Source organism: Budorcas taxicolor, chromosome 17, assembly GCF_023091745.1.
Source record: "Budorcas taxicolor isolate Tak-1 chromosome 17, Takin1.1, whole genome shotgun sequence".
NCBI classification, from domain to species: Eukaryota; Metazoa; Chordata; class Mammalia; order Artiodactyla; family Bovidae; genus Budorcas; species Budorcas taxicolor.
In genome coordinates, this window is record NC_068926.1 from 19,766,979 (window position 1) to 19,783,626 (window position 16,648).

Sequence of the window (16,648 nt, forward strand, 5' to 3'; positions counted from 1 at the left end):
AGGATTGTTTGAGGCATAATTTAGAGAGAGAGAGAAAAAAGTGTGTTTTGTGTGTGTGTGTATGTGTGTGTGTGTGTGTATGCACACGTTTGGTGTTATTGTTAATATTATTAAAAGTAACAAAGTTCCTGGGCATGTGTGAAAGTGAAATTCTGAAAAAAAATAAAGTGAAATTCTGAAAAATATTTTTAAAGTACTAGACTTACAGGCAGAATATCTGGGCTTGCCTTTACATTTTTGCCAGCTTTGTGGCCTTGAGAAAATCGGTTATACTTTCTGAAGGTAAAAGGACTAACTGAAGAGTTCTTTTCTGGTGAAGAGTTCAGAGTGATGGGAAAGATGGATAGATGCATTACTAGCTATGGGACAGTGTAATTCATGCTATATAAGAGTTATGAATTAAGTGTTCAGGGAACCAGGAGGGAGGGACATTTGAACCCAGTCTTGATATTCACTGCATACAGTACAGAAAGTATTTTAATTAGAAAGACATGGCCTGTATGAGAAAGGATAGGTCCTGGATGACTAGACCATTTGAGTGACCAGATGTCCTGAAGTAATTTACAGGAGATGAAAAGGAGAGTGAGGAAGAGGACAAGTCTGAGCCAGGATACAAGTCTAGACTATCCTGCGAGAAGAAAGAGCTGCTCATGAATTCCGCCGTGTATTCATTCATTCAGGTTTGTAATTCAGGCACCATGATGGATATTTAGCAGAGACACAGAAGTGAGGACTGAATGCCCACTTAGAGGGGACCGTCAGTACGGCCGGCAGAGTGGTTTGAAGATAAGCAAGGAAACAGGCACTTAACAAAGCAGCAGCGAGGCCCAAGAAAGATGAATGCAGGGGGCACAGAGGCAGAGAAACAAGAAGAGGGGTGCCTCAGCTGAGTCCTGATTGAGGGCTAGGAGGAGGAAAGGAAGTTTAGAGAAGGGAAAGAATTCGAAGCAAAAAAAAAAAAGAGGCACATATAGAGTCAAGAAACGAGAGCCCCTCTCTAGGTGGCTCTCAGAGCTTTGTGGCAATGTTACTTTTCCATCTCACTTCAGCACTGTGGAAAACATAAGATACCATAGGCCTATGATGCATGGTACGGGGTGCCAGTAAAGAAAGATTCAAATAGAAAAATAAGCAGCAACTCTTACTGTAAGTTATAGAGAGACACCTCAGAATTCAGACAGCATGATGCTATGCCCAGAATCTTTCCTTGCTTAGCATCAGGAAAATTGAACATTAATTTTTTCAATTAAGGAAATGGCAACCCACTCCAGTATTCCTGCCTGGAGAATGCCGTGAACAGGAGTCTAGCAGGCCACAGTCCATGGGGTTGCAAAGAGTCGGACACAACTTAATGACTAATACTTAAACTTCATGATGTTTGCCTGTTTCAGTTGCTTTAATGGTCACAAAATAATTCATTATTCTCATCAAATTAATTGTAAATTTAGAAACTAAGAGATAAATTGAAGAAGGGGCTTGGGAGAGTTGATACTGAAAGGAAGAAGAGGTGATAGGAAAGAGAAGTGGACTGGGCTGGCATTCAGGCAGGCAGACATATGTTTATTATAACGAGCCATATATACATGACTCACTGTTAAAAAAATGAAAATACTCAAGCCTTTGAGTCTATTTTATATAGGTAATTATGAAACCTGCAGTTATTTTCAATATATATTCTCAGTATTAACTTTTATTCTTCAGTATTCCTTATCTCCTCTATATGACTTTCAAAAATAGCTTTATACTTTTCCCACTTCAGAGTTACAATTTCTTTGAAGAAAGCACATATTATTTATGGAGCAAGAACAGTTACAATGGTGAGAAGCTCATAAATCTATAAATCTCTGATATTGATAGAGTGCATTGTTTTAACCAATAGAATAATTAGAAGAGACACAATTTTATCATCAATCGGGTCTTAATTTAACAAATGAAATTTCAGTTGTCTAGATTAAGTAGCTGACAATTTCATAAATGTGTGTGTATTTATCATTAAAATTCCTTACTAAAATCTTAAAATGTTTGAGTTATATTTTTCTTCAAATAATGATAAAAGTATACATCAATCCCAGTAAAGTTCATATGCATTAACACTTACATACTCTATTTATCATACTATTCTTCTGTATTCACTTTATACATGAATATTAAATATGTTTGACTAATGCACTTCTTTTAGAGACCTCTTTGAGAAAACAAAGAAGCAAAACTTTATTACCTCAATTTTAACAATTTTTAGGAAGTTCAGAGACTCACACCTTTCTCTGTAAACACACAGTTTATTTAATAATAAAAGTATATTCAGTACAATAATTTATAGATTTATAACATGGGAGAAAGTGTGATTTTTAAAAAAAAACAATGTTTCTGTCTGTGATTTGATAAGAGAGCTACTTCTCTAGACAAGACTTTCATAGCTCATAGGACAAACACATGGAGTGCATATGAGGAGCAAAAAGGAAAGGATACAGTAATTAATGGTGAATGCCTTATCATAACATAATTAAGTTTATTTAAATATTATGGCTGTAATGAGGAAAAATCCATTATTTGGTTCCTTGATTTTAGAAAAAGAAACTGTGGCCAAATACTAGAAAAAAAATTGAAATAAGAAGTTTAAAAAAAATTTTAAAATTTTCAGGAACTGGAAGTTTCTTAAAAACACCATATTGGAAATCGAAGAGAAATGTCTTGCACATATTAAGTAGTCTGAGCTATTAATAAAATCCCTGTGTGGATAAGTTGTAAAGTAAAAAGCAATCACTCTTTGGCGGGGAAAAAACTATACAATGGATCAACTAACTAAGGATAGAAGACACCACAAAATTAATAGAGGGCATATCAATGAGAAGCCAGGGCAATCCACATTTCTTTAGATTTCATATGCCTGTTTTGGTGGAGGATACAAAGAAACCAGAAGACATACCCCTGAGCTAAGAGAGTTTATTATCTACTTGGGGAAGTAAGATGTACAGTGGAAAACACTGACAAGTAGTGTGAGGTAACAGGGATTTACCAACTTAACAGCATTACTTAAGTGACATCTGTTAAAGGGAAGATGGCTACCCACCTGGGCCTTGGGGGCACTTCCTGGAAGAGGCAGTTTACAGATCAGATTTAATGAGGTGTTGCATTTAGATTAATCAAGAGGAGAGGAAAACATTTGTATGTCAGGGTTCAGAAAATAAATTGAGAGGAGATAAAGAACTTCTAATGAAATAGTTAAAGATGAAAACATGCCAAAATACAACATTGCACAGAAAATCAGAGAATCATTTGGCATTTACCCAGAAGTCAGTCAATGAGCATTTATTGAGCATAATTTGTGTCCAGCTCACTGCTAGCTACAGGGAAGAAATGTAGTCACTGCTAGCAACTTCTACATTCAGGTGGCTGTTTCTTGCATCAGTGATGACAGTTGAAAATATGTGTACCACCTTACGATGTCAGAGAAAGTTGTACCGTATGTGCTGTGTGTGAATTTGTGAGGCACAACCCTACTTTCACTTAGGAAAGGGGAAAAGGAACAAAATAAAAGCCAGTGGCTTCAGGAAGGAGATACAAGGACCTGAGCTTTGAAAGAGTGGCTAGGATTTAAATAGGCTAGAGTTCAAATAGGCACCACTGCAAAGCAGGAAGGGCATTTCCTGAAATTGGGTGAAAGTATTCTTTTGCAGCTGTTCTGAGAGATTATCTATCTAGGGGATCTGAATTTAATTTTCTTTGAATAGTTGTTTTTGGCAGGTTTATACCAAGTTCATATTTCCTATGGTATGTTTGTTTCTTTTTCATTTTTCTTCTGATCGTCAGAGGTGATGCTAACTGCCTGTGTGATCTTTGCAGCAAGAGAATTTCTAAAATGCAAGTCTTCCTTGTATTGTTCTAATCAGAGAGAAATCACTGACTATAATAAGCATTCAGTCCTTTTCCTAGTGTTTAAGTATTTACACTTGTTTAATATGCAGTATTTGTTTTTACTATTGTTACTATTACAATTCTTTTACAAGTGTTTCCAGTAAAATTTGACTATAAGATTTAAACAATATGAACAGAATCTGATGAATATTTTGAACAGATGAACAGAATCTGAGATCCGTGCACACATTTATTCAGTTTCAAAGGCATAGAATGCCTACTGTGTTCTCAGCACCCTATAAGATGCCCTGTGGGAAAAAAAATTGAGATTGGGGTAAGTGAAACCATAGATGCTACAGCAGTTGGGTTCATGATCATTATGAAACCAACATTCCATTAAAAAAAAAAAAAAAAACTCAGATCCTGGTAAGTGTTTGGTCTCCTAGCAGAAGATAGTGAGATTTAAAAAACAAAAAAAGAAACACATTACATTTGATATTCTAAAACATATCTGGGGACCCTCTGCTTTCATTCCAACTTAACTAGAATATCATGATGAGGGTTAGAATTGCTGTGCTGGTTAAAAAGTATGGAAAGAAATTGTAACTCTTCCCTCTAATATCTGGATATTGCTCCGTGGCTGGTGCAGTGGAGATGGGTTGGTAAAATGGCTGGTTTTATGAGTGATAGCAGAAGCTTATTTCTCTCCTTTTATCACAGACTCAGTTGGGCAGCAATGCTGGTAATGACTGGATTCACATCTCAATAAGTGACTTGGAAAGTGTGATTATTCTTTGTTTTCTTAACTGTTGACATACTTAAAATTTTGGAGCACTGATAAAATGTTAGATAAATAGCTTTAACTTTAGATATGGTCACTTACAAAGCATTAAGAATACCCTCATATTCTATTTATAGATACATTTAGGGCCCAGAATTAGAAAATAACAGGCTTAGGAGTTGGAAAAACCAGAAGTTTCTGCATTCTTAATCTATTACTAAAGCCTTGGGTCTCTAACTTGGCCTCTCTTAACCTGAAATTTCTGGTCTAGTAATTGGTGTTAACAGCCTGATCTCATAGACTTGTGTAGAGAATTCCATGAAATAACCAATGGGCTAATCCATCTCCCATGATGATTGCTCTGTAATTATTAGTTCCCTTCCCTTACTCAACAAAGTATAGATCATCAAAATTTGGAATTAGCAGAAACTAGAGGTTACAGCCAGCAAATTCTAGCCTAAGAATCCCAGATAATAAGAATGGCATATGAAAGACACTATATTTAACTGCTTTTCCCACTCATTTTTATTAATCACACACTTCTACCAAAACCTTTTGATATTTCAATGAAAGGTGAAAAATTGTAATTAGATGGGAGGAGTGGTACATTTAGAATTAAGCATGAGGAAAGCTTGTAAGAGCACAGATGGATGAATGCTAAGAATCCTGTTTGCTAAGTGATTCAATACGTGAGCTTTGGGGAAATGGCTCTTCTATAATTTTCAGTAGTTTGTGATTTCCCCTTCAAAGCAGGATCTTCAAGGGGAACAGAATATAACCTCTGTCTAATTCCACTCAGTATTTCATTTCTCTTTTGTTTGCAAGGTATTAATTATTAAATGTGGCTCATATTGATAATTATATTGGATCTTATTTATTAATGACTCACTATTAAGCTTAAACTTAATATCTCCAGAGGTTCTCAGGTCTCTATTTTTGCAGGTCATTGCTCTTTTTCACTTTCCAGGACTGAATGCTGAGAAGGTTTCCAATTTGGGGGCTTAAGGTAGATGGATCTTGATGGTGTAATTACCCACGACATAGTTCATTACCACGAATGGAGTCATCCATGCAGCCAAAGGCAGAGAAGTGGGCCTATAGAATAGTGAACGAATAGGCAATAAATTATTACCTCAGGGAGGGCAATCATACATATGAGCAGTAAGCTACCAGAGCACAACAGAAAGGCACACACTTTTCATTTTGCCCGAAGTATGCATGTTTTCTTTTGGTGCTTTTTCAGAAGAAAGATTTCATTTTCAAATACAAAATGTTTTTCCTTTTTTCTTTGAGGAACGTAGATATGATAAGAGATGCAGAATGATGAAGACAAAAATCAGCTTGTGATACTGCTTCCTCTGGCCCTCATTTAATTACACCTAATTCCTTACATTCAAAATATCAGTGACATGGATTGTAAATTTACACTATGAGAGGATGAAAATTAACTGACTTGTTCCACATGGTAAAAAGTATATGCTAACTTGCAAACGTTCTTAATGTGGGTTTTAGAGAGAGGTTTAATTAGCAGCAACAAAACCAGTGAACCTCACGTCTCCAGTTCCCATATGGTGACTGTGGGACCCACAGAGTCGTTGAGTCATGGTCTCCCTCAGTCAGGAATCGCTCCCTCAGAACTCTCAGACTGGCATTCCACTGAGCAGAAAAGCTTTTCTCCCCCCGGACTCCCCAAGGTCTCTCTAGCAAATGTTTTCCTGTGGTTTACTGCTCCCAGAGCGCCCCTCTTTTGTAGTCTACTTCCAATACCTCCAAAGTAACCCCTTCTTGATTTTTATCCTAAGTAACAGATATTCTTAATGAGCCCTTGCTCATGCATGGGAAGGAAATTTCCCTGTTGCACCAGTGCTCAACTGAGATTTCAAAGCTTCTATCCATCCCTGAAATTAGAAAAACCGAAATCTTTCATCCAGGTAATTATAGTTTCCAACCTCTCTGTTTCGTCTGGCCAATGGAGTCACCCCCACTCATCCAAGATGATCACTGTCTGCGGTGGTTCCAGTGTGAATATGTTGGACAGCATTTTATATCATTTTTGTTGTTGTTGTTGTTGTTGTTGTTGTTGTGTGTGTGTGTGCGTGCATAGGGGGTAGTTTGGAAAACATGTCTGGGAATGGGAGTAGGTTTTTTTTTTTTTTTTTTGCATTTTTGTCTAAAAGGGGTTAAATGTGTTAAATAGATATTTAAAACTTTGTAGTTTTAGAAAGTTTTTAGGTTTACAGAAAAGTCACAAAGATAGTACAGAGAATTCTTGTCTGTTTCCATCTCAGTTCCTCTATTAACATTTTACATCATTGGAAAAGTACCTGATGCTGGGAAAGATTTGAGGGCAAGAGGAGAAAGGGGCAACAGAGGATGAGATGGTTGGATGGCATCACTGACCCAATGAACTTGAGTTTGAGCAAACTTCTGGAGATAGTGAAAGACAGGGAAGCTTGGCGTGCTGCAGTTCGTGGGGTCTCAAACAACTGGACATGACTTTGTGACTGCACAACAGTGACAACAAGGCTTCCCAGGTGGTGCGAGTGGTGAAGAATCCGCCTGCCAGTGCAGGAGATGCAAGACATGAGTTCAAGCCCTGGGTCGGAAAGATCTCCTGAAAGAGGAAATGGCAAACCATTTTTCATTTCCTCCAGTCCACTCCAGTATCCTTGCCTGAAAAATTCGATGGACAGAGGAGTTGGGCGGGCTCCAGTCCGTAGGGTTGCAAAGAGTTGGACATGCGTGAGCATGCACCCAAATGGTACATTTGTCACAGTGAAAGGGCCAGAGTTAGTATATTATTATCAACTTAACTCCACACTTTATTTGAATTTCACTAATTTTTTCCCCCTCAGGTCCTCTTCTGTTTTCGGATGCTCATTACATTTAGTTGCCATGCCCGTTAGTTTTCTGTGTAACAGTTTCTCTGACTTCTCTTGTATTTGAGAACCTAGGCAGCTTTGAGGAAGACTCATCAGGTATTTTGTACACTGTCCTTCAGTTTGGATTTATCTGACATTCTCCTCATGCTTAGACTCAGGTTATCTGTTTTTGGAGGAAGAACATAGAGGTGAAGTACAATTCCCATCACATCATGTCAAGTACACAGGCTATCAGCATGACTGATGCTGTTATCCTTGATCACCTGCTGAAGAGATGTGGCCAGGTTTCTCCCGGGTGCAGCTCTTGCTTCTCTCTCCCTTTTCTGCACTCTAGTCTCTGGAAGAAAGTCAGTAAGTGTGTAAGTAAGTATAGCCCACCCTCAAGAGTAGGAGGGGCTTCAACTCCATATCCTTGAAAGGAGAATATCTACATACGTTATTCTGAATTCTTCTGTGAGTGATACTTGTCACTTCTTGCCTGGTTTATTTATTTGTTCAGTCATTTATTTTATCACTATCTGTTTTATTCACTGCTAAGAACCTAAGCAGTGTCTGTATATAAGAGATCACTCAGTTAATACACCCTTAGTGAATTAATGTAATCGCAGGGTCAGGAAGAACCCAAATGTTCTCTGATCACTTCAACCAAATTTGTGCAAAAATCCTAGTATCTCTTCTTTTAGTCCATGAAAATGGGAAAGAAAAACCTGCCTGCAGGATTGTTGTAGGATATTGGTTAATATAAGCACAATTCCTGAAACATAGAAAGTGTGCTGGTAATAGTGGTTATCCTTACCTTCTAGAGATGTTTATTATTCACTTCAGACATTAAGTCTATGAGAATGAAATTATCATCCATCACTGTGGGCTATATATATATATATATATAATTCAGATAATATTCCTTTCAAAGTAACTGGGAATCAAACTATAGGTTGATGTTCAGTTTATACTTGTAAATTAATTACACTTCTCTAATGGAAACACAAATTCAATATTATTAAGATTCAGTTGATATTCTGATTTAATTTCTCCAACTCTAGAATTTTGGCTCATAAAACTCTTTGTTCTCTTATATTTTGCATGCTAGACTATAAAATTGTAAATATAAATAGCTTTATTTTAATGATGTATAAAAATACTTTTGTGCCTTAGAATAATAAAAAGATTCAATAAAATGATTCTGCAGAAATAGTATTTACTATGTTTAAATGCAACAATATTTTATTTTGAAGGGCAGTAATTCTAGTTGTGGTTTTGCAATAAATTAATGTTAATGCTGTCAGAGAACACTTGGGTTTCTTCTGACCTTGTGGCTATTTTCATTTCTTTCAGATTTATTAATTAAACTATCATGACATGTAGACATTGCTTTAGGGATTCAGAAATAAAATAGATAATGATTCTGCTCTCAGGACAATAGACAACAATAATTTTAAAAGTGTATGTTTTCTGTATTAGGTGATTCTAAGTGCTTTGGAAAAAGACTGAGGGAGACTAGAAATGCAGGTTGGAGGGAGGGAGTGTAATTTGCTCTTTTATTTTGAAGGACACATTCACATGGTAGTGTTTAGGCAAAGGCCTGAAAGAAGTGAGAGAGTGAGTCATCCTGATATCAGGGAGAAGAACATTTCACATGGAGAAAATAGCACAGGCAAAGGCCCTGAGATGGGAACATAATGTAAGTATTTTAGGGACTCCAAGGGACACTCCAACTAGTGTTCATTAGAGCAGGTTTTAGACATGCATATTTAGTATTCATGACCAAACCAAAATGGAGTTAAATTTTAAAATCTCATCCACATTTATTTTAATCTTTAACCTCTATTTATTCCTGTAAACACAGTATCTTTCCTAACAAAATGTGCCGTAGAATATTTGTGCTCCTGTGAGCTGGCATTCTCATTGCTTTTTCTTAGAAAGGAAATTTTGTTTAAAATTGCTACTAAGATTTCATTCAAGAGTCTTAAGCTTCATAAAAGCTTTATATGGACTCTTTCTTTTCACAGAACATGTAGCAAATATACATTCTATTTATGTTATATTGCTCCACAACAGCCTTCTTCTCCCAATATGGTGAGCCTTGCTATAAACAGATTCACTGAGACCTGGTCACTTTTTAATATGGAAAGCAATTATATGAATACTGTTATGCTCCCAAGAAATATATTCTTCAGTATTTATTATAATATTAAAGAGAGACTGTGATATTGATGGCCCATTTAGTCCCATAGTTGGACCAAATTTCATGCTCTAAAATGTCTTGGTTTAAAAACATTTTTAAAAATTTTTTCTCAAAATATTCACATATGAAATCTTCATATATAACAATTTTAGGTCAAATCAGAGATTTTTTTCCTTTATCCGCAATACAGGGTTCACAGAGGCCTGTGTTTTCATTGGAGCAGACAGTCAGATTTCAAGTGAAGGATTATTGTTTGGTGCTTTGTGATGTCTTCAGAGAGACACATTTAGTTGGGTTATGCCTGCTAAGAGCACTATTATCTTCCCTATAGATTTCAGACAGGAAAAGTGGTGTCATCTTTGTGCAAGATTATCACTGTATTTGGATTGAAGAGCATGGCCTAAGTCAGGGATGTGTGTGTGTCTGTGTAATTTAGTTTTTGTTTAGCTTCCATTTGGCTTAAGGTGAGAAGACTTCATGTATCTTTGGAAATGATATTTTAAAATGACATTTGGTTATTTGGCTAAGTTGGAACTAGAGCAACTATTTTTTGATCTAAAATATTGCTTTTAAAGATAAATTATGTCTCCTTATAGAGTTTTGAGTGTTTTCCAGATAATTTCTAAAAATAGAAACTATGATCATAGAGTTTTGTGTTTTCCAGATAATTTTTAAAAATAGAAACATAAAAAGTGATTGCATCTTGAAAAAGAGAAGCAGTTGTCCCAAAGCAAGTGTTTTTCAATAAAAAGATATTTTAAAATCTCTTTCTAAAATGCAAGTGAAAGTCACTCAGTCATGTCCAACTCTTTGTGACCCCATGAACTATACAGTCCATGGAATTCTCCAGGCCAGAATACTGGAAGGGGTAGCCTTTCCCTTCTCCAGGGGATCTTCCCAACCCAGGGATCGAACTCAGGTCTGTCTCCCACATTGCAAGCAGATTCTTCACCAGTTGAGCCATAAGGGAAGCCCTCTAAAATGCAAGCATTCTACTATAACATGCTTTTGCATGCGCTGTGCAGGTAAATTGCTTTCCTGGGGGAAAAGAAGGCCTAGACTTATAGCATTTGCTGACTTCCCTATAGAAGATACCATAGTAGTATGGCTAATTTCAAGCTGCTTATAATTTAACAACTGGCTTACCAAATTCTTGAAAATTCAGCAGTCAGCTTTAGGGAGTACTTAGGGGTAGGTTTCAGCCTGCTTACAAAAATACTTATTCTCTTTCTTTAGAAAAGTATGAATGTGAGACCTACCTTGGTTAACTTTAAAACTGTTTGAATTTTCTTCTTTCAGTTTATTTTTATTACTTGTCAGGTCTTAGTTAGTTTCTGTTAATCTAACAGAGACAGGGCAGTACCTTTCTGATTATGTGGAAAGTGAATGAAGTACTGGAACAGCTATGACCTTTGGATGGTCCAATAACTTGTTAAATTAATAGCACCTAGTCTAAATGCACAGTCGATATCACCCTGATCTTTTCCCCAGTTCTCATGACTTCAAGGAATTTCCTCTTTCTCTAGGCTAGACTCATAGCATCAGCATAGCACAATTTCATTTATACAGAAAAGAAAAAGTCACTAACTAAATTTGGGAATTGAATGTAGTATTTTCTCATTTTTAATATGCTATCAGTTGTAAAATATACACTTGACTTATTATGAGTTCTCATGGAAAATAAACTATATGAAATGTATTCATCTGTTGAATCCTCTTAAAGAAAGCTGTGTGTGTATGTTTGAAAATTGAGTCTACATTTTGGAAACATGATGGTAATGTTATATAAATAATATGAAAGCTTTGGTATGGTGTGAGCAAGGTTGAAATAGGATTACCTATTTCAGGATTGTGCTTTCTCAGTTGGAGGAAGCAGACTTTTTTTTTCTCCTTCAGAAGTTTCAAATCATTGAAACTTTTATGTCACAACATTTGTGGGTATTGTATTGAAGCCAAACTATTCTATTTTCTATCAGAAAATGAGCTTTGCAACAATTTTTTCTTAGTTTTCTTTAAAAATGTTTTGCAAGCATTTTTTTCTTTTTTTTTATAAATGTCTTGTACCTTCTCCATTTAAGTTGCTAAACAAAACTGATGCCCCAGCTTAGGTCTCTTGAGCAGATGATGAGTAAATGCACAGAAGCCACCTTTATTATATCACCATCTGAAACAGAACCACATAATTATATGCCAGAAAAGGATATTATTACATTTAAGGTAAAACAACAAATGAAGAACTTACATTGGGAAATGTGGATTTTCCTTTCTTTTTCTAATTTGATTTTTGTGTGACATGTTTTGAATTGTAAGATTCCTTGCTGTCTTTATCTTTTTCTCTATTTCTGTTTCTCAAGTAATTAATCAATTGATCTATTATAGTATGTAAGGTGACTACAAGAAAACAATTACAAATTGATAGTCTGAATCATGAAAACAAAATTTTCTCTATATGTTTCTATTACTATTAATATCTTGTCCACTTAATGACATAATAAAAAGTTACATATTTTTCCTGGTTCTTTTTTTTTTGCTACCAATGTTTTTCTTAATCAAGAGCCTTACATTAACTATTCCCCAAGTTTTCTGCTTATTGGGCAGAATGTTGAGTGGATTAGGTTTATATAATACTGGCATGGTGAGGATTCATTTAAAGCAAAACAGGGTGAAAATTCGATTAGATTAAAATATCTTTATTGAACAATTTTGAATTTTTGAAGGCAACAGACAAATATTACATGGTTAACACATCATTAATTCAGTAAGCATGCAAGACTAAGATTAAAAAAGACCAATAGGAGTAGACACTTTCCTTTAGGATTTCAGTGTGTTGTAGGAAATATAAATATAGATTACAAAGGTCTACTCAGACCAAAAATATCAGAATGTCCAGATGTTGAACCTGAGCATATGTTTTCAATATTGTGCGGTCATGTTTAGAAATCTCTGATCTATATCGTGTATGATCTACATAACAAGCCAAATTTTTACCAGGTCCATGCTAGTACTGCCTACCACATGATAGGTGAATAAATCAAGAGACAAGTTGTTGGGGCAAGGAATATCAACTTTATTTGGAAAGCAAACAGACTGAGAAATAGCGGCTTAGTGTCTCAAAGAACTATCTTACCCAAGTTAGAATTCGGGCTTCTTTTATACTGAAAAGGGAGGTTATGTGGTTGATTGGCAAAAACTTCTTGATACCAGAGTCCTTTGTTCTTGCAGCTGTCCATGGAGATCTGGTCATGGTGTTCTTATAAACCTCCCCAAAGACAGATGTTATTCTGTGTTGTGGAACTATTTTATCTGTGTATGAATGGGAAAGTGTTATACCTTTAAAGGTCAGAGCCTTGATAATGGGCTATCCTGTATATTTCAGGCTGTAGGCAACATTCTTCTACAAAAGTGCAGGGCCAACATGACAAAGTACAGGCAACCGAGCACAAGAGTAAGCGCTAAAGGAATAGATTCAATACAGAATCAGGCTTGTTCTTCTCTGCTACAAAATTAATGTTAGGGGTTTCTATTTTCTCTTTATTCAAAAGCAAATATCTTCTCTTCTTTAATTGTGTTTTCTCCCAACCTTGCATTTTGTGACAGAAAAAGTTCTTTCCGTTTTTCAAATTCACTCACAGCTATTCTGAACATCTACTCCCTGACCTACTTCCCACCCTGCTTCACTCTTAATGGTAGAGAAACTGTTTTCAGTTGCAGAAACTCAACTAGAAAAATGTAATTTATTTAGCCCTCAGCCAATTCTATATTGTTTCTTACACTGAGACTAAAATCATCGTCTTTATGCAGTCTTCCTGCTACTTCTAAAATCCGCTCCCTCTTTAATTTAATGAGCCCCTATTCTATAACACACCAACTTGGTACTGGAGAAATATAAATACAACATGTGCTTGAACTCTGCTGGGGGAAGTCAATGTGATTTAAATAAGCATAACATAAGGCAAAAATCAGGTTTATAATAATATGCTGAAAGCTTCCAAGCCCCCAAGGCGTCTTGGGGCGTTTTTCTTTTATATCCAAATAAAACACTCAAGATCCCAAACCCACATTGTGAGAAGTTCAGTGTCATTTTCTAGGGTTTCTGAGAATTCCTGTCTGCCGGCATTTATACTCTCCCAGTGTATGCCTGTCTGCAGCTGCAACCCAAGACTCTATCCCGCATCATTTCTCATCATCCCCTGCCTGTTTCTTCCTGGCTCTCGGGGCTTTACCTCTAGTTTGGACGTTTCTCCTTCATTTCTGAAGAGAATCATTAGCCAAAGGTTGTTGTGTTGTGAAACTGAGAAATCTAGAAATGTTACCGAGTCCAAACCCCCTTTGCTTGCCAGAGAGAGGAGGTGTTGAGGCAAGCAATATGACTTTATTCAGAAAGCCAACTGACTGAGAAGATGGCAGACTAATCTCTCCAAATAATCATCCCATCAAGGTCTGGGTGCCAGATTCTGTCATAGACTAGAGGTGGGGAGAGGTGAGGAAATATTATAAAGTGAAAAGGCCCTTAATCTTGCAAATATCACCTAGAATGGCAAGCCTGGAGAGGGGATGTGTAGAATCCCCTGAACCTAATTCTTCCTTCCTGTAGCCATGCTATAGTCCTGAACAAAGGCACTTTGGTTTAATATTCATTCAAAGGGACAGAGTTTCCCTAGGCCATTATGTATAAACAGTATTCTTTAGTGAACAGAAGCAACTGGAAAGTAAAGGTTAAAGTAAAAGAAACAGATCCAACTTGGAGTCAGTTCTTTCCTGTAACAGAAACAATGGAAACTCATTATAGTTCAGAATAGGAAACCAATAAAATTTTTTACTTTGGTCATATATTCTTCGTGTATGTAAATCACTCATTCATATATTTCTTTGGGTCCCAGACTTCCCAAATATTGCTGGGGTTAACCCTCACCCTTCCACCCAAAATCCATCTTCCGTCTCTATTTCCAGAATGTTAGAGGAAAGTTTCCAAGTTATCCAGGAGGAATCAAAAGTTGATGGTTTTTTTTTTAAAAAAATAGAAAACAGGATGGAAGATGGCAGAGAAGTAGGTGGACGTGGAGTACGTCTTTCTCCACAGAGGCATCAGGAATACATCTTTAGATTTTCAGACACAGAAGTACTTGCAGAACACCAGCTGGGAGCAGACAGGAGTACCTGACCACTGGAAAAGAATACACAGAACCACGCAGAACTTGGTAGGATGAAGGCACTCGGGGAAGAAACAGCAGTGTTATTAGGGCTGGACTTGCCCTTGGTGGGTGAGGGAACTGAAGCAGGGGTCCGATCCCCACATCGGGGCAATTGTCTGGGTTAGGGGAGAAACATTTAAGGCTGAGAATGGAGCAGCTGATACGTGGCAGTCTAAACGAAATGAGGAGACAGTCCTTGTCACAGTCATATGTATCCCAGACAGGGATGCAGGTCCCCTGGAAGGTGCAGTGGCTGGGGGCTGAAGTGTAGGGACTGTGGAGCAATTCCAGGGTGAAGGCTGCTGTTGACTGTGGAGAGACTGACTGAGGGGATGTAAGGGAGGAGGAAAGCCAGGCAGCCACAGAAGCAAGGTGATACTGCTTAGTCACGCATAGGGGATGGAGCCATCACTGTAGCCTCTCTCCCCCCCACACCAACATTGGCAGCTGAACAATGGAAAGACCAGCCCATCAAATACCTGATGAGTGGAACCACAGTGTAGGATCTCACCCAGGGTGCCCCTTTAAGTGCCTGACATGCCAATCTACAGGGTAGGACCCCAACCATGGCGGCCTCTCTATGTGCCTGACTCACCAAACAACAGAGGTGGACTCCAGGCAAGGGAGTCCTCTAAGTGCCTGAATGGGCAGAGCTATGGAGAAAGACTAGCCAAAGAGGCTGCCTTTGCCAGCTACTAGAGCTTGCAAAAGGACTCTGATAGGGCCATAAGTCCTGCAGCTGAGGTAGTCCGTGTCCCTGCACACTTGGAGCCATCAAGGTCCCTGAGACCCAAGCAGCTGCACCACATTCACACTCAGCCCTCACCAGGGCAGAGCTGCCATAGGCAAAGGAAAGTTCTTTGTCTATGCATGTGGGGTCATTTTGGTCGTGTCCAACTCTGCGACACCGTGGACTGTGGCCTGCCAGGCTTCTCTGTTAGTGGGGTTCTCCGTGTAAGAATACTGGAATGTATTGGCCAATACTGGTTGTCATACCCTTCTAGAGTACTGTATTTCCTGCTGCCCTAGCCACCAACTCCCCTGAGTACCTGGTGCTGCCAGAACCGCTGAGACCCAAGCAGCTGCACCACCTCCACATCTGGCCCTCACTAGGGTAGACCCAAGTCCTTCAGGGCAGCCTCAGGAGCAAACCCCAGTGGACAACTCACATGCAGAAGTGGAAATAAAATCACAATTGAAACCCAGGGGCAGTGTGGCTAAGGAAGAAGACCCACCTTCCCACCAGCTGTACAAGCTGCAAATTAAATCCATACAACCAACTAGGCTGACTCTGTGTCTATAGAATATATAAAAGAACATTGCGAGCTCCCGCAAAAGAAAACACACTAGTTCTGATAGCTGTGGACGTTTGACAGCAAGAACACACAGGAGTAAGACCAGATTAGAGTCTGAGTGCCCCTACAGCATGTCCAGAGACCAGCACAATGTTGGAGACTGTCTTAGGGAGGTGAGGTGGACTGTGACTCCCAGCAGGGGAAAGGACGGTGACAGCAGAGACTCAAGAAAAAAAATTTATTATTCCTATATTTTGACTTGTTCTGTAGTTTATTTTGGATTTTTTTTCGTTTTTCCCTTTGATCCCCCCTCTGTTGTAGTTGTTGATTTTATTAGCACTATGAAATCTAATTAAGCTTTTGAGGTTTTTTCAATCACAGTTTTTATTGCTGTTATAAACCTCTTCCTGTACATTGGCCTTTTGTGCTTCTATGGAGTTTTCCTTTTTTTGTTTTTC